Genomic DNA, 25,386 nt, shown 5'->3' on the forward strand with positions numbered 1-25,386 from the left:
CTACTCGTTCCCTTCCACCCACCACACCATTGTCTCGTGGGTGCACTGGGCTGGTCCCTACTCACTCTCTAACCCCCAAGTTACTATTTCTTCTGAAATCTTGACGGACCAGGTCCCCCGAGCTGCAGAACCCCTGGCACTCCTCTGTGAGAATATTCAATTTTAATAAATTGCATTTGATCTCAGTGCTTGTTCTGCTCTAGACTTTTCTGTGAGAACCTCACGTGCTGGGCAAGGCCAGGGCAAGACCAGTGACGCAGTGTCCTGGGGCACACATGTGAGGGGCAGTAAGAACGCTCTGTTATCAAAAGAAATAATATTTTAATGTAATATTTAAAAAATAAAAACTAATGCAAAACATCCATGATGAGCAATGGATCAGCATTTTAAATAAAAACAGGATACGAATTTCTGATTTTCCTTTTAGCCTCAGGCTCCAATATGGCTTGACATAGCTCTGTTACTGATCCTGTCTTTATTTAAAATGTTGATTTGTTGTTCATCACTGATTTTTGCATTCATTTTGTTTTTTTTAAATATTGCATTAAACAATTACTTATCTTGATCAGAAAGGGTTATCTTGTACCCTGTTAAATGTGCCCAGGGATAAGGCCTCACTTGCCTTACCCTAGCACTGCCTGCGGTGCTGGGACCGCGTCTTATTCTTGTTGATACCTCAAGCTTGGCACGAGGCCTCACCTGTGATAGGTGCCGTATTAAATGTTCCTGTATCTACTGCCTGATTCAACTGAGAATGAGCTCCAGAGCGTGGGCATGTGAATTTGTGAATTTTACTCTAAGCTGTAGCCTTATTATCAACACTCCTAATTCAAATTCCATTTCTTCCCCCAATATAATCTCAGTGGTTGAGAATACTGTTTAGTATTTAAAGGAAAACTGCCCCCTGGGCCTGATCCTAAGTAGTTGACACTGATTTAAGGGAATATCCCAGATCCATTATTTCCATTTAGGTATGTATTAAGCACCTACTACATGCCAGGGGCTTCCCTGGGCGTCATCCCTGTTCTCATGGAGCTTATTAAAGCCTGGAAACGGAGAAGATGAGTAAATTGATGATGCACAAAATCATAAAAACATGTACAAGATACAGAAGTAATCCAGATGAGCAAGGATCCCAAACATAAATACAACTGCCCCCCACCTTGCCTTCTACTCGGGTAGCCAAAGATTGTAAAATAAAGATAAGTTTCCTTTCCTATTTTTGCCCATCGAAAATTGCAACTCACGTTGGGTGAAAGGATATTTGCAAGGCTTCTTTTATGATATACAGCTACTTTCACCTCGAGTCAAAGCATTTTAGAGATCAATTTTCACAGCGCCAGTAAAAGACAAGGGATATATATCTGTTAGTTGCCCTGAATTTCACTTCTGACAGTGATTGAAATGGCCAAGACCACCTCCACCCCAACACATTCCCACTCTACACCAGTTACCTGAAAAATGACTGTAGATTATCAAAGCCAAGTGCAGCTTCCAGAAACACCAAAGGCCAGTCAATTTGGCGCTTGCCTCACAGGGATGGCGTCTGGACCAATCTTGTTAACATATGTATGAGGCTGTCGTAAAGGAGAAGAGGAAAAGCTATACTGAGACTTAAACATGTAATAACTATTTCATTTTCCGTATATGTGTATCTTGCCCTTTGTTTGAGTCTAGGGACTTTGTTTTCAATTACGGTCCAAGAAATGTTTATTAAGCACATACTATGAACTAGCACTGTGCCAGAGGTGCGCGAGACACAAAGATGTATTAGATACGGTCTCTGCCCTCAAGGAGATTGTAGTAACTCGGAGGGAGAGAGTGAGCAGGAGGGTCCCTCAGTCACAAGGGTCAGTACGCACGTCCCCATGTGCTTTGTGTGGTCTGGCCATGAGCAGGAGGGCTCTGGGGTCAGGCTGCCTGTATGGCCTCGGGCAAATTGCTTTCCTTCTTTATTCCTCAGTTCCTCTTCTCTAAAATGAGAGTAATATTTCCTTAACTCATATGTTTGTTGTAAGAATTAGAGTTAACCTATGTAAAGCACTTAGGACAGTGTTTAGCACACAATAGGCCCTCAGTACATATTAGCTCTCATTACTACTATAATGTCATGATGAGAGGATTATGTGCGGGCTTCTGGGAAAACACAAAGGAGAGTCACTTTTTTAAATCTGGATGGAGTCCCTGAAGAAAATGACATCTAAGTTGAGTCTGGAAGAATTCCTCCGTGTTATCCAGTGGAAGAGGGAAGCGAAGGGTGCTCAGAGGAAACAGCATGTGCTAAGTCACAAAAGAATGAAAACACATGGTGCATGGAGGGAGGAGGGGAGGAGGGGACTTTCTGGAGGCTGAAGAAGTGCAGGCCTGCATCAGACACAGTGAACAACAGCATAACGACATGAGAGGGCTCTGTCCTGGCCGGCAGAGGAGATCGACTCACCAGGGCGGAGGGAGTCAGAGAGACTCGAGGCTTTGGTGTTGAGTGACTGTGGATGTCACCTGGGAAGGGAGTAAGACTTTGAGATGGATGGACAAAGTAATCCCTGTACCACTCTCAGCATTTAAAACAGTGCCCTGCACTGAATAAATATTGCATTAGTTGATTTGACAATCCATTGATTATTGCTTCTGTGTTATTTATAAGGTCTGCCACTTTCATACAGATGAAATGTTGGCTTCATCAACATTTTAGTGCAATTGTTCATTGGGGACAAGTTCTCCCATGATTTTCCTTCCTCATTCCTAATTTATTCCTGGGCCACAACCCCACGTCTTTGTTATTGAAATAATTGTCTGAGAATACAGTTGATTCAGTTCTTCCCCCAAAAAATCATTTTTAGAAAATTATTAATAGTTTAGTATAAAAATAAAAATTTTAAAAAGTTCCCTGTCAAAGAGCTAAAGCAGGGGCGGTGGAGGGCTGTTTGGTGGATGCTACCAAGGCATGGGCTCGTGGCTGGATAACAAGACTCACTTCCTTTCCAAATCAAAAGTATCTTTGATGTTTTCCCATTGTATTTGTCAAACACATTCAGGACACCCTTTCTACAAATTTCTAAGTTTGTCTCAAATTAGATAGTTTTAATCAGCTTTCTCTTTCTGTCCCCAATGTCTAAGTAATACCAAATTTGGGAACAGCATTTTAATTATGCTATCATTATTAAGGCAGCAGGTGGCTTTTAATGAGATCTTGAAACAAAACTGTTTCCTCTATGTCCAATCAAAATCCACACTTTGGTGCCTTGACGGAAACCAGTCAACTGCTTTTCTCAGTTCCGGGGAGCTGCATCAATGAACATTGTGATTGTTCTGAAAATTGAAGTTTCAGATTGAACCTGTTTTTGTGTTTTACATGATGAGGAAATATTACTTTATGGAAATAAACAGTAACTACACTGGCCCAAAATAAAAAGAAATTCATGCAAATTAGCCCAAATCTTGTGTGAACAATTAATTCTGAGCTACTACTAAGAAGCTCTATTTTTCAACTCTCAAACAGTTTTATTGAGAGAAACCTGAAAGTCTGTGAAAATGCATACACTTATTCAGCATGAAAGAGAGTTTTAGCAGTAAGGACTTTTAACAATTTAGCTGAGCAAAGAGCTGCTATTACCTTTTTAAACCCAAATAGATCTGTCAGATTTTTCTGTTACTTTTTTGCATATAGTTCAGCAAGTTCAGTAAAGTTTCCCAGAAATTACATTTTCTGTATTTTGAAAACCTTATTGGTTTGGAAGTAAAAACCCAGATTTTCTACCAGGGGAATAATTGCTCAGATTACAAATTGTTTTCTTGAAGTTCACCATTAAAGCCTCTGCATATGGGTGTGGAGCAAACAGATGTCTATTTATCACACATACAGAGAGGCTTCTTATACTGCCAAAATATTAATATTAAGAATTTTTGGCCGGGCGCGGTGGCTCACTCCTGTAATCCTAGCACTCTGGGAGGCCGAGGTGGGCGGATCATTTGAGCTCAGGAGTTCGAGACCAGCCTGAGCAAGAGCGAGACCCCATCTCTACTAAAAATAGAAAGAAATTATATGGACAGCTAAAAATATATATAGAAAAAAAATTAGCCGGGCATGGTGGTGCATGCCTGTAGTCCCAGCTACTCGGGAGGCTGAGACAGGAGGATCGCTCAAGCTCAGGAGTTTGAGGTTGCTGTGAGCTAGGCTGATGCCACGGCACTCACCCTAGCCTGGGCAACAGAGTGAGACTCTGTCTCAAAAAAAAAAAAAAAAAAAGAATTTTTGCTGGTATTTTAATTCTTCTTTTATTCTCTACCTACCTGTTGCTTATTATAGATGAATCAAAAGATTTACAGAATGAGTGAATTTAGACTTCTATGCTTCCAAGGTCATACCATAAATTAGATTTCAAACTCCTCAACACAAGGATCTTCCCTTCCCATCTCCTTTACCGCTCACTGCATTTAGTGTAGTTGCTTAGATTTCTGTTGATTTAACTTGCTATGGAAAGAAAAAAGTCAGAAGTAAGTGGCATGTTGGTCCCCCCAAACAACTCATGTTAACTTAGGTTCTAGGATTTAAGGGAATCACAGCACCTCTTTGAGTACCCAGCAGTGAGGACTTGGCAGTCCTCAAATCAATTCAAATGGTGTAGGACCAAATGAGTGACAACTGAAGCTAGTCCCCAAATGACTAAGAGTGTCTGGTGCATGAATTCCTTGAATCCCAAGAGTTTGACTAGTTCCTTTTTCCCTGTCTTGCCCTGGCATTTGTTTGAACCAATATCCTATCTCATGAAAACCAGCAAGAAAGCTCTAACAGGCACCAGTGTCAGGTAGGAGTGAACATTTAAGAGCTCTGGGAAATATTTCAGTGGGGACAGGTAGAGCAGGCATGTGTTAGGTATCTAGGCACCTTGGACTTGATTCCAGGGGCAGTGGAAACACACTCAGTATTTAAAATGGAACAGTGACATAAGCAAATTTGTATTTGAAAATTAATTTGAGCAAGATTGACAACAAGGAGATGATGTCACAGTGCTGGGAGAAATGCAGGGAACATGGGCTAGGAAACAATGATAAAGAAAAAAATGAAAGATTTAAAAAATACAAAACTAAGTCAAATTGGCAATGGAGTCGGTAGCGGGGACAGAGTAATATCGAGGATCACTTGAGCAACTTCATGGATGGTGATCTCTGTATCTTTACTTGGGAGCAGAATGAAAAATTTACAGCTGAAGCAAAATTTTACTACATTGAAAAGGAGGCAAAAAGGAAAATCTCAGAAAAGTAAATTTTTAGAAGATAGGGGACCATGCCCTACTTATGTGGTGTGTGGTATTACCATGGATATGTGTGAGTGGTCAGTAAAATTCAGATGTTCTCTCCATATTTCTTTCTTTCCCAGTGGGTATTGCCAATTCTCCTATTCTCTCTCTCTCTCTCTTTTTATTTTAACTTACACAGTTTTCCTGAACAAGGATTTAGCACATAACAAAAATTCTATTACAATAAATTGGTGCATAAGTAATCACACATTAAGATACAAATTTTCTGTACGATAGTGTAATAGTCTTAATATTTTACATCACACCTCACTTGTTGGGTGGTGATTTGAGAAGAATTGCCAATTCTTTATATGATGTAGGTACTATTTCTTTTTCTATGACTCTTATACCCAAATGTCACAATCAGGATGACTGAAGACATTTCAGCAATGAAGCTATATAAAGATTTTAAAAGATATCATTCTGTGTAGTATAATTTTAATGACAGCATTACCAATAAATTACTATCGTTATTAAAAAAGAAAGAAAGAATATTAGCCCACTTTATTTGAATGTGGTGGAAAAACATAATTCTTAACACTGTGAGTGATATTATTAACATTTTAAACAAAAGTTATAGTCTTTCTTTTAAATATATTATTATTATAAATCTGTTTCATTTTCAGATTTTCAGGGATCAATACTATAAGCTGTTCATTTCCCCCTATTTCACAATGAAAATAAATTAAAAGATAGGATTTGATCAGCATAAATTTGCTTCACAGAAAATTATTGGAATGCCTCTGTGCCAATGGTGAGAAATATCTGAATGCCTACTGTGATTATGATAGCCATTATATGATTTATATTTTAAAGGAATGTAATAAAATAAGGCTTTTCTATATCTCCTTTATAATAGTTCATTCATTGTTTCATTTATTCACTCTTCCCTGCCTGTTCATTCTTTCGTTCATTCAAGAAATATTTATTATCTACTATGTGCGGACATTTCTGGCTACCTAATACCCATCCCCCTTCTAAGAGGCCTCTGATTTCCTTGTGGGGCATTAACTTCCCCCCACTGTTTGATATATTGGTTGGGTGGCAAATCAAAGCAGTTCTAGCCTACTGTAGAAGCCAAAGGGTTCCGCAGAGACTTTCTCCATACCTTTCCTATCGCCACTCTGGAGCACCCACAGTGCAGGCATATGAATTAAACTTGGTCAATCAGACAGTCTCTCCTGGAGTGGTAAGCTTTGAAGAGAGTGACATACCCACTATGTCACTAGAACTGGTCCCTTCATTCCAGTGTTGGTGGCAGGGGGCGAGAGGGGAGAGGGTCATTGAGCATTTCCTGCTTCTGAAACCTTCTAGTGCTTCTTAATTTCTACCAATTCCAAATTCTCTTTCTGCCCTTTCTTTTGTCCTCTCTGTGAGTCCCTTCTTTTTCTTCTAATAAATTTTCCTTTTTCTTAATTTAACCAGAATTCATTTCCGATACTTGCAATCAAAGAACCCAAGCTAATAATGACAAACTCTGCCTTTGAGAGGCTTATAGTCTAGTAAGTACATAATAGATTTTCATATCAGAATACTTTTTGAATGACAATGATATGATGTCCCCTTCAGCAATCTATTTTTCAAGCCACCAGCATTCCAGACTTATCAAGTGCCAGGAATAGACGATGTCCCCATTCGCTCTGTGCACAGTAGGCATCGAGCAGGGTAGGTCTGACTTGCTCTGTTCCTCAGGTGAGTGGATGGACAACTGAAACAAGAATGGTGTCATGTACATAGCAATGGTCAGGGTTGATGTGAACAATAACTTTAGATCTCCCCTAGTGCTAAGCAATCAATGGCAGAAGTAATCTACTACCACAAAGACCAACTCTAACCACTCAACAAGTTCATGGGAAGAGCAATTTAATTTTTGTACCAAAAAAGCCTACTTTACATTATTTTTGGCATTTGATTACATTAAAAGCAGGTTTAAATCAAAGAAACCAAGGCATTCAATATAATTTAATGAGAAATAAATCTATTACAGTGTATAGTTTCAGTGCTTTGAAAAAATAAGGAAGAACAAATTTGCCTTTTTTTTACATGAATATTACTAGACTGCTTTCATATGCAGCCTCTGCACTAAAGTTGAAAGAGATTTTATGCACAGATGCCAATAATGGTTTTAAACAATATAAATACTTGCTTAAAGATGGATACTAATGCCCTCTTTGGAACTATTGTGGTCTATCAGGTCAATAATACTCATTTAAAAAACTCTCCAAAAGTGTTTTCATACAATAGCCGCTGAAGATAATGAAAGGGCCATTATGGTCTGCTGAATCAATAATCTATGTTTTTAATACATACTCCAAAATTCATTTCCTTTTCTATGTCAATGTCTGTTTAAACTATTTCAATTAATTATTGTTAAGAGGAAGAGTTATAATCGGTTTGAACTTTATCTTTAACAGTTATTCATCACTCAGTTCTTTAAGCCAGTTACTTTTCCTGATATGTTAAGCTACGTTATTTACCAATAGCTTAAAGCAATGGAAGATGGCAAAAACCGTATGTTAGGGTGAAGCAAGAATAAAAATTTGTGCAAAAAAAAAAAAAAACCCTTCTATAACAATAACTTGGAAAAATTGGGCAAAAGCTAGTTTGTGTGCTCAACTGGCCAGGTTGTTGCAGATAACTTGAAGTTTTCTGGATATTTTTAAAAACTTAGTTTTACAAAATTGTTACATCAAAAATGTTAAATCTGACCAAACCAATACAAGCATGACCAATGGGCTCAAAATACCCTGTTTTAAGCTGTAATTTCACATTATTTGATTTGTGAAACTAAGAAACACTTTAATGTTTAAAATATAAATGTTTTAAGTATGGTTTATGTGTTTAGATTCTGACAATTGAGACTGAAATTGCTTATACTTTTACAGAAACTGTGCCAAGGTTGTAAGGGCTAAATTGTTAAATTTATTCTGGAGCGAAGCACTGACGATTTGAAATAAGGTTACATTTATTTTTTAAACATCTTGTTTGTATGTATGTATGCATGATTTGAAGTGTTGGTATTCTGTAATTTTACTGTATGATTTTATGCCTACTGCACTTTGGATGCTCATGAAAATGAGACGCCTGTTCTCCTTGCCTCTCTGCTGCACAGTATTTCAATAAATATTTTCTTCCTCTTCCTCTCCATTGTAGTTTTGTGAAAATATCTTTTAGCTTAATTATTTAACCTTGGTTTATTTGACTGAGTGGAGACAGGCTAGCGTTTTTGCCTAGCTCGGGTATTTGAATCTGGCAAGGTTCACAATTTCAATTAAGCTGGATTTTCTAACCTGCTGGTCTTCGTCCGCTGGCTGCAGTGAGATCCTAACAGGGCAGCCTGCTGGTGCCATGAGAGATCACCAGGCTGTGTGAGTGAGAAACGGAAGAGGGACCCTGGAGCAACCTGAGCCTTTAGCATGGGGGAAATGATGGGGCCGGGGAGTGAGGGGGCGTGGGCAAGGGCAGGGGTGGGGGCCGGGATTGGCCTCAGGGCAAATCCTGACTTCATAACCTTACATCCTGGTTGCCCGACCACACTTATCTTACAAAACCTGCATTCAAGTTGGCAAGACTAATCTGAAATCAGAGACTCTGTCATCATTCATTCATTCCGTAAAGATGTAGGGAGTACCTATGATGTGCTGCGCCCTAAGCGCTTGGGAAAAAATAGTGAGCAAAAAAAACAGTGACTAGACCCAGCCCTCTGCCTTCATGGAGCTTCAAGAGAGAGAGATTTATCAAAATATCACAGACAGAAATGTGAAGTTACAACCATGATAGAAAGAGTTAGTGGATAGAAGAGTTGACCTGGTCAGAAAAGGCTGCCCCTAGGAAACAAGAGTTTGGTTGAGAGCTGAAGGATTATGAAAAGTTAATAGTGATAGAACTAATGCTGGTACTTCTAGTGATAGCAGATAACCTTTACTCCACATTCATTATGTGTTATGGGCACTGTAATAATAATAATGCCATAATGTGGCGATGTAATAACTCACTTAGTCCACATAGCCACTCTGTAAAGTAGTAGTCAGTCAGCTTCATGCTACACAGGGGGAAAGCTGGGATACAGAGAGGCTAAGTGACTTCCCTAAGATCACATAGGTCATAAGGGAGGAAGTGGAATTTGAATCAATGTGATCTAGCTCCAGAGTTTTTGCTCTTAACCATAACACACTTAATACTCTATTTTCTTCTAATATTATTATATTATTCAAATATATTTCTAGCTAATATTAGATTTGCATGCTTTCTAAAAAAGCACGACACGCTTGTCATGAAAGGTTACGATATGGCATCAGTGGGTCAGCATAAGTGAGAAAAATAGAATATCACCAAGAGACTAATGGAGCCTTATTTGCCACAATTACTCTGTATTGGTCTTCACGCAGCTAAGAATAAGTTCTAGTTCTAATGATTTAAGATTCAACATTCATAATCTGTTAGGTTAAATCTTTTGGCATCAGCTGGTTCTTATCTCCTGTGAGACCAAATGGAGCTGTGCAATAGAAAAAACTATTTTCTGTGAATCCAAACCTCAGGTTGGTGTAAATCTATTTATAGATGGCCCCAGCAAGTGTGCAGGAAATTGGCTTCTCTCCTGATCTGGGACTGAGGCTGGAGCTGGGGTATGCACAGGAATTGAGCCTCATGTTCAGAAGCTCCAACTTCAGCAGGAGATCCTGGACCAAGATCCCCTAAAGAGGAGAGGAGAGAGTTTCCTCGAACCACAAAAAGAAGGGCTTTGGCTCTATCTGTATGAAATTCAAATCCAGATTTTCAGCAGTGAAATTTCTAACTACAGTGACTATTCATATTCTAGACTTCCCTTATTCAGTTTCTAAAGGATCCAGGTTCCAAAACAAGAAGTGAGGAAAATCTGAGTTAACAGACATGTGTATGGTACAAGTGCTCGTATGGGGTCCCACGAGACACATTATGGTCTCTTTAAATATTATACTTAAATCTGGAGATGGGTTACTTCGCAGTTGACAAATATTCTTGAAAGCTTTCTGACAATTTTCTGAGATATTCGGGGGAGTTTCAGGTCCCTCTGTTGTACGATTGGGATCATCCCAGACTCTAAATCCCAGGTTTGTTGTCACTGGCTCAAGGTCCTTCACAGATGACAGGTAGTTCTTGGTACACATTGGAGGAATGGATGCAGATATATTTGGACTTGACTTTGCTTCCAATCAAGAAATGAAGGTACACGGAAATTAAAGCAATTAGCAAAAAAAAAAAAGCTATTTTTTAGTATGTACATTAATAGAAACCCTCATCAATATTTTCTCTATGAATAGCATGTAAATTGACTTGTTCCATCATTATTGGATTATTTCTAGGTTTTTGAAAAGTCATTTTGAAAATATCACTTTAAAACCAATCGCAAAAATGTAAAGATCTGTCATCTCAGCTAGAATTTATGAAACAAGCTCCCTCCTCCTCTAAATGATGGATCTAAGAAATTCACGGAACTTACTCAGATCATGTGAAAATAAAAACCAAGCACAGTATTTCTATCACAAGAGATAGCTTTCTTTCTTCTCCTTGCACCATGCTTGGTCATGGACAATGAGATACATAGTGGCATGGAGACATGCACGTTTGCCTTTCCCAGAGAAAGTCTCACTCATATTTTGTCCATCATTCATCTGGACTATTCTGATTTTCCCCTGGTTGATTTTCCTCATCTTGGTTATGAAGGTTTCTGCCCAATTTTACTTTCTTCTTCTTCTTTTTTTTTTTTCAATCAGTTCTGAATAAAGGCTATGAATTTCCCTAGAGCTGTCCTTTTTTGAGGGAGTGTTTCTTCCTCAAATGCTGAGGACAGGCCATTTGTATTTTGGTTATGAAGCAACAATTTTTCTTCAGTAGAATTGTCTTTTCCATCAAGAGAAGCAAAACCTAGCTCCTTTCCATCCCACTCACATTTTAAAACAGAAAAACTTTAACATAGATCTACTGATAGTTGAATTACAGTAAGCCCCGCATTTAACAAAAGAATCCATGGGATTTACCGAGCCAGTAATTCCGATTTTACTCAATATTCTGAAAAGCAAGAACTGGAAGCAGCACACTGAGCTTTGTTTTATAATAATGATACTGGGGCTGTTTATGAGGGTCATGTTTGAATTACATATTCTTTCATGCTCATAACTCAGAGGGGAATAGCAGCACCATCGACTCATCAACTTTTTTATCATAATTCTTTGAAACAAATCCCCCTGGAAAAATGAATATTAATAATTAGACAATATCCAATTAGGGGCCATAGGCCAGAGCTAATCCCTCAACTAAAAAATCCACAAAGCACATGTAATAGTAGAAACTTAAGTTAACAAACCCTATTAACATAAAATTAATGATAATAGTACAGTGTGAGAAATTTCAACCTCCTCCAACTAAGAGCCTATTGACATAGTTTTTTTTCTTTTCCTTAGGAATTCATTTTCAGCATAAGACTTTAATATTGCCCTTTGAAACAAACATATAATTTTCATTTTATGTAGTTTAAGAACCCATATTTTGATCAATTCTTAAATATGAGCCTTTTTCCTCTCAAATTAAGAACATGTCTAAGCTTACGTTTTCTTTTATTTCAACAGAGAAATGACGGGGTCTCCAATAAACTACATGAGGAATTTCTCCACTTCTGACTCACTCAGAGGTGCCACACAGATTTCTCATAATAATTTACCGTTCTATTAATTTATCAACTTACTAAAGACTTGTATGTCCATTATGACAGCAGTCTGCAGCTGGTAGTTAGGAACTCCATGTTACAGAAAAGACAATGGTGGCTCTAATTGGTTAAATGAGTCACCAGTAAAGATCACCAGACTGAGTTCTGGGTGGCAGTGTGAGCCCTGAGCTGACATGGTCTCTCCTTGGACATCCAGCTCCGTGACTTCACCTGCTGCCAGGTACCAGAGACCTAATGAGGCTCCCGACAGCTTTGGTTCCTCATCGTGACCCCTGGCCCAAACAAATGGAAGGAAAATATAGGAGAAGTAAGGAAAATAAAGTCAGTTTCCTTAAACCCTATCCAATTTTCCTTTTGGATCTAGGCTGGAGATATTCTTAACTCTTTCACAATAAAATATTTTCATATGGTTCTCCTTCATCTTGCTGGAACCTTTGCAGGAGATCAGGGAAAAATTTAAAAAATACATATATGTCTTTCCTGGAAACTTACAATCGGAGCCTCCATATTCCGGTTTACACGTGTAAATAAAATCGACCAAATGCTACCGGCGAGAAGGGTAATCATTTAGCCTCTGAACAATACAAGGAAAGGGCTCCAAATGTATTAAATTATACAGTACACACAAGTAGACACAGGCAAGAATAATCTACAAACTGTTCCCTTTATGTATAATTCAGCACACAGATGCTTTTCATCTCACTAAATCAGAATTCAATCAGAAGTGCTAAAGTTTCATTATTAACCAAATTTCTACCCAGTAAAATGCTGGTGCTACTTTTCAGTTCTGTAAGTTAGAGATTCTCTTCATGGACACGTTTGATTGTGCTTGATTTTTTTTTTTTTTCATTAAAAGTTCCCAGAAGACAAAGTTCTATGGGATGCCAGTGTCGGACTTTTCGGCTGGTCTTGTCTTTTGGAAATGAAAATGTCTGTTCATTTTAGTTGTTTCCAAACTAGGGACAAAGAGAGGGGAGAAATAATTTTACCTTTTATCCCTCCCATCTATATTCTCATAAAGTTTCATAAAATGTTTATTTTAGGTAACACAAAAATTTAACCTCCATTATTTGAAAAATACAGATTTTAAACAACAAAGAAACTGCAGTTTTAGCCCATTCCATTGGCAAAGCTTACGAAGAATGAAAATGCTCCATGTTGGCGAGGGTGTGGAGAAACAGGCATAATTTTACACAGCTGGCAGGAATTTTGGAATTGGTACAGACTATCTCTAGAGCAATTTAGCAACAGCTGTCAAAATATATTAAAAGTCACCTAGCTTTTCCTAGGAATTACTAAAGAAAATATTAGAGATGTGTATAAAGATATTTGTCCTGAGATTTTTCTTGCGCAGTTATTTACACTAAGTGAACTTAAAAATTTCTTTCAATATTACTGGATTAGTTGAGTAAATTGTGGTACACCTAGATTATACAAAAAACCATGCTGTACAAGATTGATGAGAAAATGTTCAATTTTCTTATGTAGCATTTTTGAGTGAAAAAAGGAGTCTGGGGAACAGTGTGCTCAGTGTTGCTGCACAACTCCATTGAGATCCACTTCTGGAAAGAAACACACCAAAATTTTATCTGTGGTTTAATCTGTGTAGTGCATTTCAGACAGTTTCTTTCTTTCTTTCCTTTATTTCCCCTATTCTCTTCTTTCTCTCCCCTATCCTTCCCTCTCTCTCATCTTTCTATTCATTCTTCATTGTTGTTAGAAAATTTGGAATAAGCAAAATGATTTGTGAGTATCTCCACTGGAAAACTCTGCATTGTTTCGGACATACCTTTCTGAGTTAGCTGATTTTAGCTTTTCATTGCCTTTGAGTTATTTTACAACTCTGTAATTTGTAGAAAGCTGAGAACAATGCAAAAATTATTTTTTGTCTTTACATACACAATTCTTTTCAGTGGAGGTTCACTTGTCGGCCCTCTTCCTGTGGGCAAAACCAGGTTTATGTCCATTTTGAAATTCATCTCAACATCCCTTTACTTCATATAAATTTGTGCTTCTTTGATTTCTCCTTTGAAGAAGAAGTCATCTTTTCTGATTTCCTCATATAATTAATGGACTGAATAAAATATTTGACAAGTGTTCATTTTGTATCTATATGAGAATCATGATTTTACCTTTTTTGAAAATTCCCCTATAACATTGGTTTCCTACTTCTATAAATTACACGTGTTACTTTTTTATTAGAAAAGCAAAACAACAGGAAATGTGATTTAAAAAATATATTGTATTACATCCCCATATTCCTATGTCAAAATGGCATTTTTATAAAACCTCTCACATCAAAGTTTCTTAATACTTCTACAAATAAGTTTAATCATTTATTAAACACATAGCATTTTCAGACCAATATGCTATTAGTACATTGGAGGGCATATAAAAATGAACAACACTGTGGCCATAATGTTAAACATCTTGTAATATCTACTATTTTCATACTAAATATCAAAATATCTAATATTTCATTATTAAATATCTGAAAATATCAACTATATCATTGTCCACTTTTTCAAAATGGCTTTGGCCATTGGCAGCTTGAGTCCCACAAGGCAGAAACAATGCATTGTCGAGAAAGAGCAGAGGCTGCTTTGGGCAGGGCAGTTGTTGACTTACCGAATAGGCACTAGCAGGTTCATATACTTTTACATATTCACAAAAGGATATTTGCTTTTAGAACCTGGCCATTAAAATATAGTCTATAATAGAATGAAGAGTTAGATATGGTGATAATAAAAAAATAAGATACATGACTGTGGGCAGGCAAGGCAAATCAACGGTGATTATGCATAAAATGTAATGCACATTTAGTTGAAGAAAATACTGGCTCTGGTCATTGCAGCATTTGTTTCAATAAGAAACTATCTCTTATGTGTACAAAATGAGTCTTTGTCTTTTTCCTTTTGTTAAAGTCCGTAATATAGGAATACAGAGGGAAATGTTTTTGTTAGGTGTTTGGAGGACCTTCTACCCCATTCCCTTGGTTTTCATAAGAAGAAGTTTGCCCTAAATTCTTCTAGCTTCTTGCCCCTCACTTACTCTTTCCCTTGAAGATGGGGGGAGGGGAGGTCATGGATTGGCCAGGGGCATTAAGACAGTGGCTTTTCCTGCATGAGGAAGGGAGGAAGGAGACATCAGAAAGGTGATGGAGGGCTCTTTGCCTTCATCGGAATGACTGGCTGCTGGCCTCCACAGCGACAGCTCTGGGGGGTGCTATGGTCTGGAAACTCCCACTTCTTGGGCAAAAACACTGCTTCTCTTCCTTGATCATAGATGCTTGAATGCAGATTGCTGCCATCTTATTTCCAGGTGACATTTCTCCCAATTTATAAGGGCAAAAACAAGATCCCAGTGCAGGTATCACTACATACTCACAGCTAATAGAAGTATCATCCCATAGTTCTCATGGAATATAGCACCCAGGGAGGTGCTGTGGTTTGAATGTGTCCCCCCAAAAGCATGTGTTGGAAACCTAATCCCCAATGCAACATTGTTGGGAGGCAGGGCCTAATGGGGGGTATTTAGGTTATGAAGGCTTCACCCTCATGAATGGGTTAATGCCCGAGGGCTTGAGGCTGTGAGTTCAATCTCTCACTCTCTCTTTGCCATTCCACAAGGGGATGACCCGACAAGAAGGCCCGTGCCAGATGCCAACCTTTTAATCTTGGACATTCCAGCCAATAGATTTCTGTTCACCTTAAATTACCATTCTATTATAGCAGCACAAAATGAGAAAATCAATATTAAGTAAGGGTGGAATCTTAATATTTTTATATTATTAGGTTAGTTAGTATCAATGTTGTCTTCTTTTTTCTTAGGCCCATAAGTAACTATCTCTACTTGATTCAGCAAGACCTAGAAATAAATAATTGACACTCATGTATCAGAACAATATATTTTGTTTCCCAGACCAATGCATTCCCTGATCTAGCTGATTTGAAGCAGCAACTCTATGAAGAAGGCCCCCCTCAATTGGAATGGCCTTCGCTTTTGATACTATATCATACCAAAGATCTTACTCTTTTGTAGCATCAGGTAGAAACAAAGCTCTTTCAATTTCCCCAGCTCCAGCAGCAAGCATTTAAACCTTAGGGGTTTCCAAAATAAATATAAAATGTATTCCACAGCAGGCAGAAAGACATCATCAAGATTTTCAGAAACTCCTTCCAATGCTCTTTGAACACCCTAAAATCCTCTGCCATCACAGCTCTGTGTTAGACATGTGAGCACATTTGCTAGCTTTCCATTACAATTTTTAGGTGGCATTTTCTACTTCATCTTTCTCCTCCATTAAACAATTGACCTCTCTACTTAGTACTTCCTAATGAAATGTGAATTATGGCATTTGGTTACTTCTTTTAAATACTTCTGTGTTTTTTAAATTTTTTCTACAATTTTGAATTAATATCCCATTTTATCAGTATAACATTTAATTTTTTAAATGTTTATAGTTTTCTTTATAAAAAAAAGTAATACTTGAAACCATAGAAAACCTTAAAATTACTGAAAAGTATTGGGAGAAGGGAAAAGAGAAGTTATCTATATTTCTTCTTAGCAGCTACAAATATTTTTGTATATATTCTTATGAGTTTCCCCCCTAAACTTACAATATTTTTAAAAAATGTTTCCTATAATAGTGCTATGTATAGATTTGTAGGAGGGAAGCAGACAATAACCAGAAAACAAATTGTGTAGTGTGCAAAATAATATTACATTATAATTAGATTACCATGAAAATGAGCAGGGTTCATTAGCAGTTGCAGAAGGAGGAGCTCTATCTGTCCATCCATCCATCTACTTATCTATCATCCATCAATCATCTAGCTATCACCTATCAATCGCTATCAGCTATCTACCAATTTATGATATCTCTCTCTATGTGTCATCTGTCTATCTGTCTGTCTATCTATCTATCTATCATCATCATCGATCTCTACCTGCCTATCTATCTATCTGGGGGCATTTATTTTCTGCTTTGTAATTTCTTTGAAATTCTTGTTTTTCCATTGAGGGAAGTGGAACTTTATTCTCTTCTAAGGGGAGAAGTAGGGCAAATTCTAAAACTGACCTAAAGTCATGGAATCATGGTTGGGTGACATTGGCTGAGTCAGTTTTCTACTGTGCATCTTAGTTTCCTTGTCTGGTAAGACAGGACACAAGGTCTTTTTCTGTGAATCCGTGGTCCATGGAAGCATTTGAGGGGTCTTCTAAAACAGTACACAATTTTTTTTTTTTTATATTTGCCACTTCAAATATGTGTAAATGAATGGTCTAAAGATTTAAAGTCTCAAAAACATCTGTAAACTCACAGTCAAGAACTACTGGATTTAATGTCCAATGCCCCCTTTCACTCCAACATTCTATGAAATCTTTGCCATGGGAGTTTGGAACTGGTGCCATCCTGGCAATTTCAGGATGCATCCATGTTTCTGTTAACGTCACGTCTGGTATATTTGGATCAGTTCATGTTTGGAGCAATATTTTAGAGTTTCAAGTAAATTTTACTTCTAGTTTTCTCTTGAAAACCTGCCTCTTCTCTCTGTTTTGGGGTCCTATAATCTCTTAATCTCTGCAGAATTTCATTCTGCTCTTGCAGAGTGGGTTTACTTGTGCAGTTGTGCCTATGAATAAAGAATCACATACACACATCTACGCACTCGCAGTTCTGATGAATTCAAAAAGCAGGACTAAAAATGGCTGCACAATCATACGCTATGGTCTGGAATATAATAATTTTAATTACTGATCACAAAACAAATGAAGTATGTGTATGTTAGAAGCTAAGAAAATGAGAGACAGCTGTCTTAAATCTTACTAGAACAGGCAGAGTAAGTATAAACAAACAAACAAAGAGCAAACACAACAATGATGAAAGTCGCCCTGGTCTTCAGGGTGGTGCAGCAGACTCTTTGATTCTTTTATGTGCACATTATTTATTCTGAAAAATAAATGTATCCATCTCCTTGTAATTCACTCTTCCCAATGGAAAATGTAATCAATGGTAACTGTATTTATTTATGCAGAACTTTATACCTCATTGACATCCTCAAAATGAATTTTCCAACATTCAGAAGGAAAACTCTCCAATATATGTCAAGGAATTTAAAGTACCTTCCTACTGACGTGTGTTATACACCAAAACCAACACTATGTCAAAGAAAAACATTTATGCTCCTTCACTGACATGTCGTACATGCTCATTCATTTTTTTTTCTCATATTGAGTGTTGGCATTGATTCTCCTTTCCTGAAATTAAAGAGAAGAGAGCTCCAGGTTTTAGATTAAGAAAGAAAACTCATAGATGCATGTATTTTAGTGACAAGGAAGAAAAAGCTTCAAGATCTCAAGCTGGAAGCCTGCTGACTAATTGTATTTTCTAGCTCATTATGTTAGTAACTACAGTTCATTGCATGGACAATACAACTCACCCTATAATCTATGTGCATACCAAATTTCTGTAAGTTGATGCATATTTAAAACTCACTTTAAATGCTCCCTTGCTCAAACTCTGTGAGGGCAGGTATTTGGTCTACCCTGTTCACTAGTGAGTTCCAAGTATTAGTGCAGTGCCTGGCATCTATACAGACCTTAATAGTAATTGTTTGAATGAATAAGTAATGAATGGCTGAATAAATGAGTTAATTAATAAAGATATAATACTAGGAGATATTGCTATTAATAGTTAAAACTTCCAGTGACTTCTTTAATTTTCACGTTGTATACATGTACATTTTCATGTTATCAAGATCTCAAAACTCACTTCTATATTCTAGTCATTTTTTTTTATTATAGAACCCCTTTGCTCTTTTCTCAGTTTTGTTAATCCCTGCAACAAGCTAAGGCTTTTGTGCCATATCCCTACAAAATTTTACTTTTTATTTTGATGTGGGATGACTGAGAAGTGTTTTTTATTTTTTATTTTTTTGTTGTTATTTTATTTATTTATTTATTTGCAGCTGAACATGCCTGACAGGATAATTTTGGTAAGCTTATTTACTTTAGTTATTATTATTATTTTTTGAGATGAGAAACCTTTTATTGAGACAAGGCAAACAGTGGGCTGAAAATATTACAGGGTGAAAGAAGGCTGAGGAAACCAATATGAAGAGAAGGCAGCTCAAATGATAAACTAAATACGTAGCAAAGTTACTATTTATAATTAAGGCAATTTTGAAAGTGAGATTTTAACCAAAAAGCCTTTACATGACACTCAAAAAAAAAAAATTTAAATCTTTTGGACTACTAAAGCAGCTAAATTATCTACCCAAAATATGTGCAGCCGGCACCTGTTTTCAGCAGGTAAGCCTACGGACAAGTAAGAAACTTCTAGTCTTGTAACAGTGTCCTGTTTGTTTTAAGAGAATATGTAACTCCTATGCCCACAGAGTTACTCCTAGGTCCTCAGTGACCCCTCTACTAGAGAACTATTTACACTGCACTGTAAACACACATATATCCTTCCACTAAGCCGTGAGTGCCTTGAGTGAAGGGGTTACGACTCCTTCACTTTGTATGTACATTGATAATTAGTAGATATTCGATATGGGTTTTTTTGGCGTGCATGTTAAATGGAATTATTTTACAACACCACTGCTATTTACATCTCTAGCACTCCCACCATTACCCATTTCCAAAATAAAAACACCAAATTGCTGCCACATTTACTGTGGTTTTCACAATATAGTGCTTCTGGACTTTTTAATGTAAAAAACATGTTTCATTTACTAATTCTCAGAGTAATGACACAGACTTAGCATTCTTCTTGGAATGAAATACTTGCTTGGAAGTTACTTCATTCTTTTTCTCTTTTTCAAAAGTGCATCTCGTGGCACCAGCTGGTTTTTGCAGAAGGAATGCTTATTTTTTGAGCGGACGTTCTGGCTGTACCACGTCATCATAAAGTTCTTTTGTTTTTTCCTTCTCTTTGTGGAACTGGAAAATGGATTCATTTTCATTTTCCTCCTCACATATTCTTTTTGGTCTGTCTTTCCAGTCATTGCAGTTGCCAGTCTTGTCTCCTTGTCAGAGTTTGGCTTGTTATGAAGGAGTTCAACATCCCAAAGAAAAAATAATCTACCCCTGGGCTCCTCATCCCTGTGTGTTTCAATGTATTTCCCCTTTTGAGATTTCCTGTGGGCAGTGTCAAGATCGTTCCTCATTTGGGCCACGCAGAATTTCTGGAGTCTTCCTAAGTTAAAGGGTGACTAGTGCTGATGGCTGTGGCTTTGGCTTTCCGCTCCGTCATGAGCATGCTGCTCAGGTTCTTGGAAATTTCTTGTTCTTCATCGGAAGAGTGGCGCACATCAACCCATTCACCATCGGCATCCTCCCCCTCCTCACTGAGACTGGCACTTTCCCATCGTCTTCATTGTTTTCATCTCTTCTTTCTTAACTCCCAGAACTTCTGCTCCTGGAATGTCATCTTTAGCATTTATTTCTCCATATTCTTGTACTCTTACCTCTATGGAGGCTTCTGTTCGCTGAGCCCAGAATTTCTTCTGCAGCATCTGAGGATTCAGTGTTCAGAAGACATGAATCAAAGTTCTAGCAGACATCATGACCTTCTTACCTTTGTGTGTTTCATACTGAACCAGGTCTTGGAGAAGTTCTTCAGTCATGGTGACAGGACATAGAGCTGTTATCTCTTTTGTCTCATTGATTCTGACTGTCATGACTGCCCCAGAGTTCTTGTCAGTAACAACACTGCTAGCACAATCATGAGCAGTGACTGAACCATCTCTGGGGGCACTAGGGGATGAGATTCTTACACAGCAAACAGAATAATCTTTGTTATTCTCTTTGGTGGGGCTATAGAAACCTTTGCACAAAGGGATAGAAGCTGAAGAGGAAATTCCCACTAATCTGGAGATGAGATTCATGACCATCATCTTCACTTCAAACCTCTCCTTAGAGCTCTCGAGCTGCTATAGTAGTTTTTCTGCAGAATCTTGGGGGTCATGAGTTAAGTGAATAGCTGAAAAATTAAACACCTCTGGTTTTTCTTCTTCTTTTGTTTCTTGAGCACTTTCATTACCTTTTCCAACCTTTTCCTGTTTTTGTAACTTTTCCTCCCTGTACGGTACTGCGCTAACAGGTCTCTTGCTGTCGGTCCTTCTTCCTCAAGATTCTGAGTCACTGTCCTATTTCTAGTCTTCATCTTTCCCAAGGAAGAATGTCAAAGCAGCAACTAATATCTTGGTGACCTTAGAGAGACATGCAATTGTGATAACATTGACAGTTTTGGCGTCATTCCAGATGTTCCTTCTATAGAGTTTGATCATCACATGCAAAGATATCTTGGCTGCAGTTGCACAGCGATCTCTTAACATGGTGCACATGAAATTCTGCAATACTGTGTTTGCTTTATTGTTCTTGTGTTTTGCATTTATATCCTTAATGTCAGTCACCGTGTGTATATAAAGTCTTTTACAGAAGCTTATCGTGGCAATGTGGAAGTTCAAAAAAGAGCTCTAGTAAACTTGATGGATTGATGAGATTCTTATTTTTCTTTTTTTTTTTTTTTGTTGATGCGGGCGTGTTGTGTAGGCGTTAGCAGTACTGTCCTCACTACTCGTTCATTGGACAGTAGCGCTACCCCAAGAAAAGGATAGTTGAGATTCTTATTTTTCAGCACGATCAAAGCTTTGCAAAACGTCATTCGAAGATCTGGATCCAGGACAGAGTGATTGTAGCAGAGAAGATCTTTCAGCTCTTGCAGAAAGTTACTTAGATCTTCTGGGTAGCAGTGACCAATCTGTGCCATAAACATCACCAGCTCTGCTAGTCCTTTGTTGGGTTTATTTGATTGTAATTTGAGAATCTCCTCACTGGATTTGTAGTGATTATACTGCTGTAGAATCTCCTCGACGTAGGCCGGCAGGGCCTGCATGATCAGCTTCTGTCACTGCAGCAGGTTGCTGGGCAGCTTGTTGCTGTTTCTGCTGGACATGTTAGCTGCAGACTGGCTTTGTGGGGACCAGTTCTAAGAAAACTCACATGGCCATCAGCTGGTGATAAGTCCCAGCTTGCAGCATGGACTTGTGCTGCCTAGTGTCAGTAAGCCACGTTTAGTCTGTACAACTGTTCTGGAAGCTCTTAAGTCATGCTGTGGCTGAGGATGCCAGAACCAGGAAGGGACAAGCGTCTAGGGAAACTTATCTGGTTCTGGAACTAGCCATTGGAAGTCAGTGCATTTGTTCAAAGGCACTTGGGGAGCTCAGGCTTGACTTGGGCAGCAACAGAAACCGGTGATAGAAGCAGGTGGTTGCAGGAGGAGGGAAGCAGGCCAGGATGCTGAAACCTAAGCGGGTGATGGTGATGTGATCTCGTGGTTAGGGCCTAGGTGGGATGCTACAAGATGAAGGCTGGTCTCATGACAAAACATCAATCATGGAGCCTCTATTTTGACCTGTATTAATGTGATGTGATCTGAGCGAGCCACAGTTTGGAGGAGGGGCACATATGTACCAAAGGGAAATGCAACATCTATCCTATACCAGATGTATGACGCCAAGCCTATTTCCACATGGAAAGACCAATTTTCTACTCCCTCTGAAGAGGCTGAGAGTTCCAACCTGCCTTCCACTCTATTCCAGAATGGCTCAGGGACCAGGAGGGCATATCTGTAGGTGAAGGGCATTGGACTCTGCAGCTGAAATTTGAGAAAGGCAAAGACTGACCAAGTCAATCTATCAAGAAGTTAGCGCCAAGTTTTGGTTCCAAGAATTTTCATCCATTTGTAAAGAAGCTCTAAGTACTTTGTTAACAATAACAAAGATGTGCCAATAAGAGAGATGTGCAAATGTGTCAGTTTGCAGCCCAATGCTATACCTTCCACAAAAAGTATGTTTCTCTTCAGCCCTCCCCATCCCCACCCTAGTTCAGTGCTCAGATAGGAGCTTATCAAAGAAAAAGCAAATCAGGACTTAGTATTTTGTTATAAATAAGAAAGTATTATTTTTATTCAAAAGGATTATGGTGAAGGGAATGAGAGGGAGGGACTACTGCAATAAAGAGGTGAGGCTATTGCAATAGGGTGAATGCTGTGACAATTAGGTCTGCAAGGGTCTCAAGAGTTAGGCAAAAAGGGGTTTCCTTTGTAGAGAGGAGTACACAAAGGTAGAAAGAACTGGACATGGGGTGATGGGATGAAAGGGCGGCTTGGTCAGATAGCACATCAGGGAATGTTCCACCCTGAGTCCAGCCTGTTCTCAGGAGGGGTTGTGTGCTGGCTAAGGCTGGGGGTCAGCCAGAATTCAAGGACCTGGGGGAAGGAGAGAAGCTTGACCTAGGTTGTTGCAATTGATCAGCTGGGGTGAGCAGGCCAGCTACACATTTATGAGTAAAGAAAGGGAACTGGGGAGTCTGTAGCTGGCCTTGTCCTAGGTACCCAAGGGGACAGGCATATGTAAATCTTATCCAAGTCCCGTGAGGAAAGGCCATTCTTTGCAGTAAGCCATTTTCCAGAACACAGAAGGGTGCAGGATTCATTAAACCTTCACTGTTTTCCAGGATCACAGGGCTCAGGTAAGTTTGATGTTCCCAAGCTCAAGTCTTGGGCAGGTTTTTGTCTGCCAGGGTCTCGCTGTACCCTAGAAGGTGTGGGAGCTGCTGCACATCCTGGCCCCTGCTTCAGGTGGCTCCTTTTATCTCAGGTCCATGCTGTTCTAGTGGCCAATGGAAAGGGGAGGAGAGAGGAGATCATGGAGGTGACAGCAGGAAGGGCTTCTTACTGGCCCAGTCCCTGAGCACCAGCCTGGCCAAACCTCAGGCCATCCAGACTCCTGCAGACAATCTGCCTAACTCATGTGAATTTATGAAATTCCCTTTCGTGGCATACATTTCCGATAGTGAAATCACTCATCGGGCTAAATATATTAAGGGAATTCAGAATCTTGATACCGTGAATACTAAATTTCTAGATGACTGACTGAATTTTTTCTCTTTTCTCTTGTTAGTAAAAGGGGTTGACTTCGCCAAGGTCAGCTAGCATGGTCATAAAAATTATCCTTATAATGACTTAACGATGGATAAGAGAAAGGATGTGATATTTGTGTGCAAACAACCACCAAGAAGTACAGTAGCAATTTTTTATTCTGCATACATTTAAAAAATAAAGATCCACATGATGCCAGGCCATTGGCCCGGGAGGCAAGAGAGGTTAGCTCTAATAAAATATACTGTTTCTGATTAAGAAAACACTTTTTTATTCATATAAAGTATTTATTAGGTATTGGATTTTATAAACTGTTTGGTCCTGGAGTCTTTATTTTAAAAAGGTTATTCTGAATGCATTACCAAGTATCCTGTGGAATATTTCACATAAAAGGAAGCAAAAAATGTATAAATGTAAACAGGCTAATTGTATGCAGATATAAATTATGGATGTTGGTCTTATGAAAAAGCATTGCTGATTTGCAGGGGTCTTACTCAGCAGCTCTGTGTCTTGTCTAAGGGGATATTTAGTATGGCTGTGATGTGCAGAATTTAAAACAAAACTTTGAATTCTGGAGAATAAAATATAGCCCAATTGTGGGAGATTCTCCCACTGTTGGGAGAATGAGGTTTTTATCTTATTTTATTGCTGTTGACGTCGACACTCATTAGCTCTGTTATCCTACGTGTGCTCTTGTCTCCAGATGCTATGCAAAGGCAAAGGTTTGAGAAGGGCTCTTTATGGCTCTGTGATGCTTCTCAATTGTCACTGCAGGTGACACTGTCTCCAATACTCTACATGGTTTTCATTGCTCAAGTGGGCATGTCATACTCACAAGTAAATTCAGGGAGACATCTGGAGTCTCAGATGATCTAGGTTACTAAAGCTCCCCCTCTCCCCCAATTCACAAAACAAATAAAAATATGAAACTTATAAAGGATGCCGTAACACAACAGACAGTCAAGTCGAATGGTGCAAATGGAGAGGACTGTGATGTGCTGGAAATGTGCCATGCCACTAGTGATTTTTATCTCAGTTATACCAACAGATTTAACCTTGAGTTAGAGAAACTGCCCATCCCATCCCAAAGCACTGAGGAAATATGGAAAATGAACAACTCCATAAGCATGAATCAATTGGCCTAATATTTTATTATATGTGACACAAAATATTGTAGAGATTTATGTGGACAGCATCAACCTTTAGCTGACATGTTGATGTAAATGCTTCATAGTAAATAATTGACTAGAACAGTCTGACTTTCCCTCCCAGACATCATCTGCTTGTTAGTCTGGGGAAGAATAGACTGGAAATATGAACAAAGGCATTTTGTCCTTATTCTAAATTGAGTCAGAAACTTAGGATGTAAAAACAACGGGAGTTCCTAGGGTATAGAACAATAAAATATACTTTAAAATGATTTTTAAATGCAGTCGTAA

The 25,386-nt window shown here is 38.5% G+C and overlaps 2 pseudogenes; both read right to left on the reverse strand.

Annotated features, from left to right (window-relative positions):
- Positions 1–19,799: 19,799 nt before the first annotated feature.
- On the reverse strand, positions 19,800–21,961 carry LOC138395713 (protein SDA1 homolog; annotated as a pseudogene).
- Positions 21,466–21,624, reverse strand: LOC138396205 (U4atac minor spliceosomal RNA; annotated as a pseudogene).
- Positions 21,962–25,386: the final 3,425 nt, after the last annotated feature.

The sequence above is a fragment of the Eulemur rufifrons genome, chromosome 15 (assembly GCF_041146395.1).
Source record: "Eulemur rufifrons isolate Redbay chromosome 15, OSU_ERuf_1, whole genome shotgun sequence".
Classification (NCBI taxonomy): domain Eukaryota; kingdom Metazoa; phylum Chordata; class Mammalia; order Primates; family Lemuridae; genus Eulemur; species Eulemur rufifrons.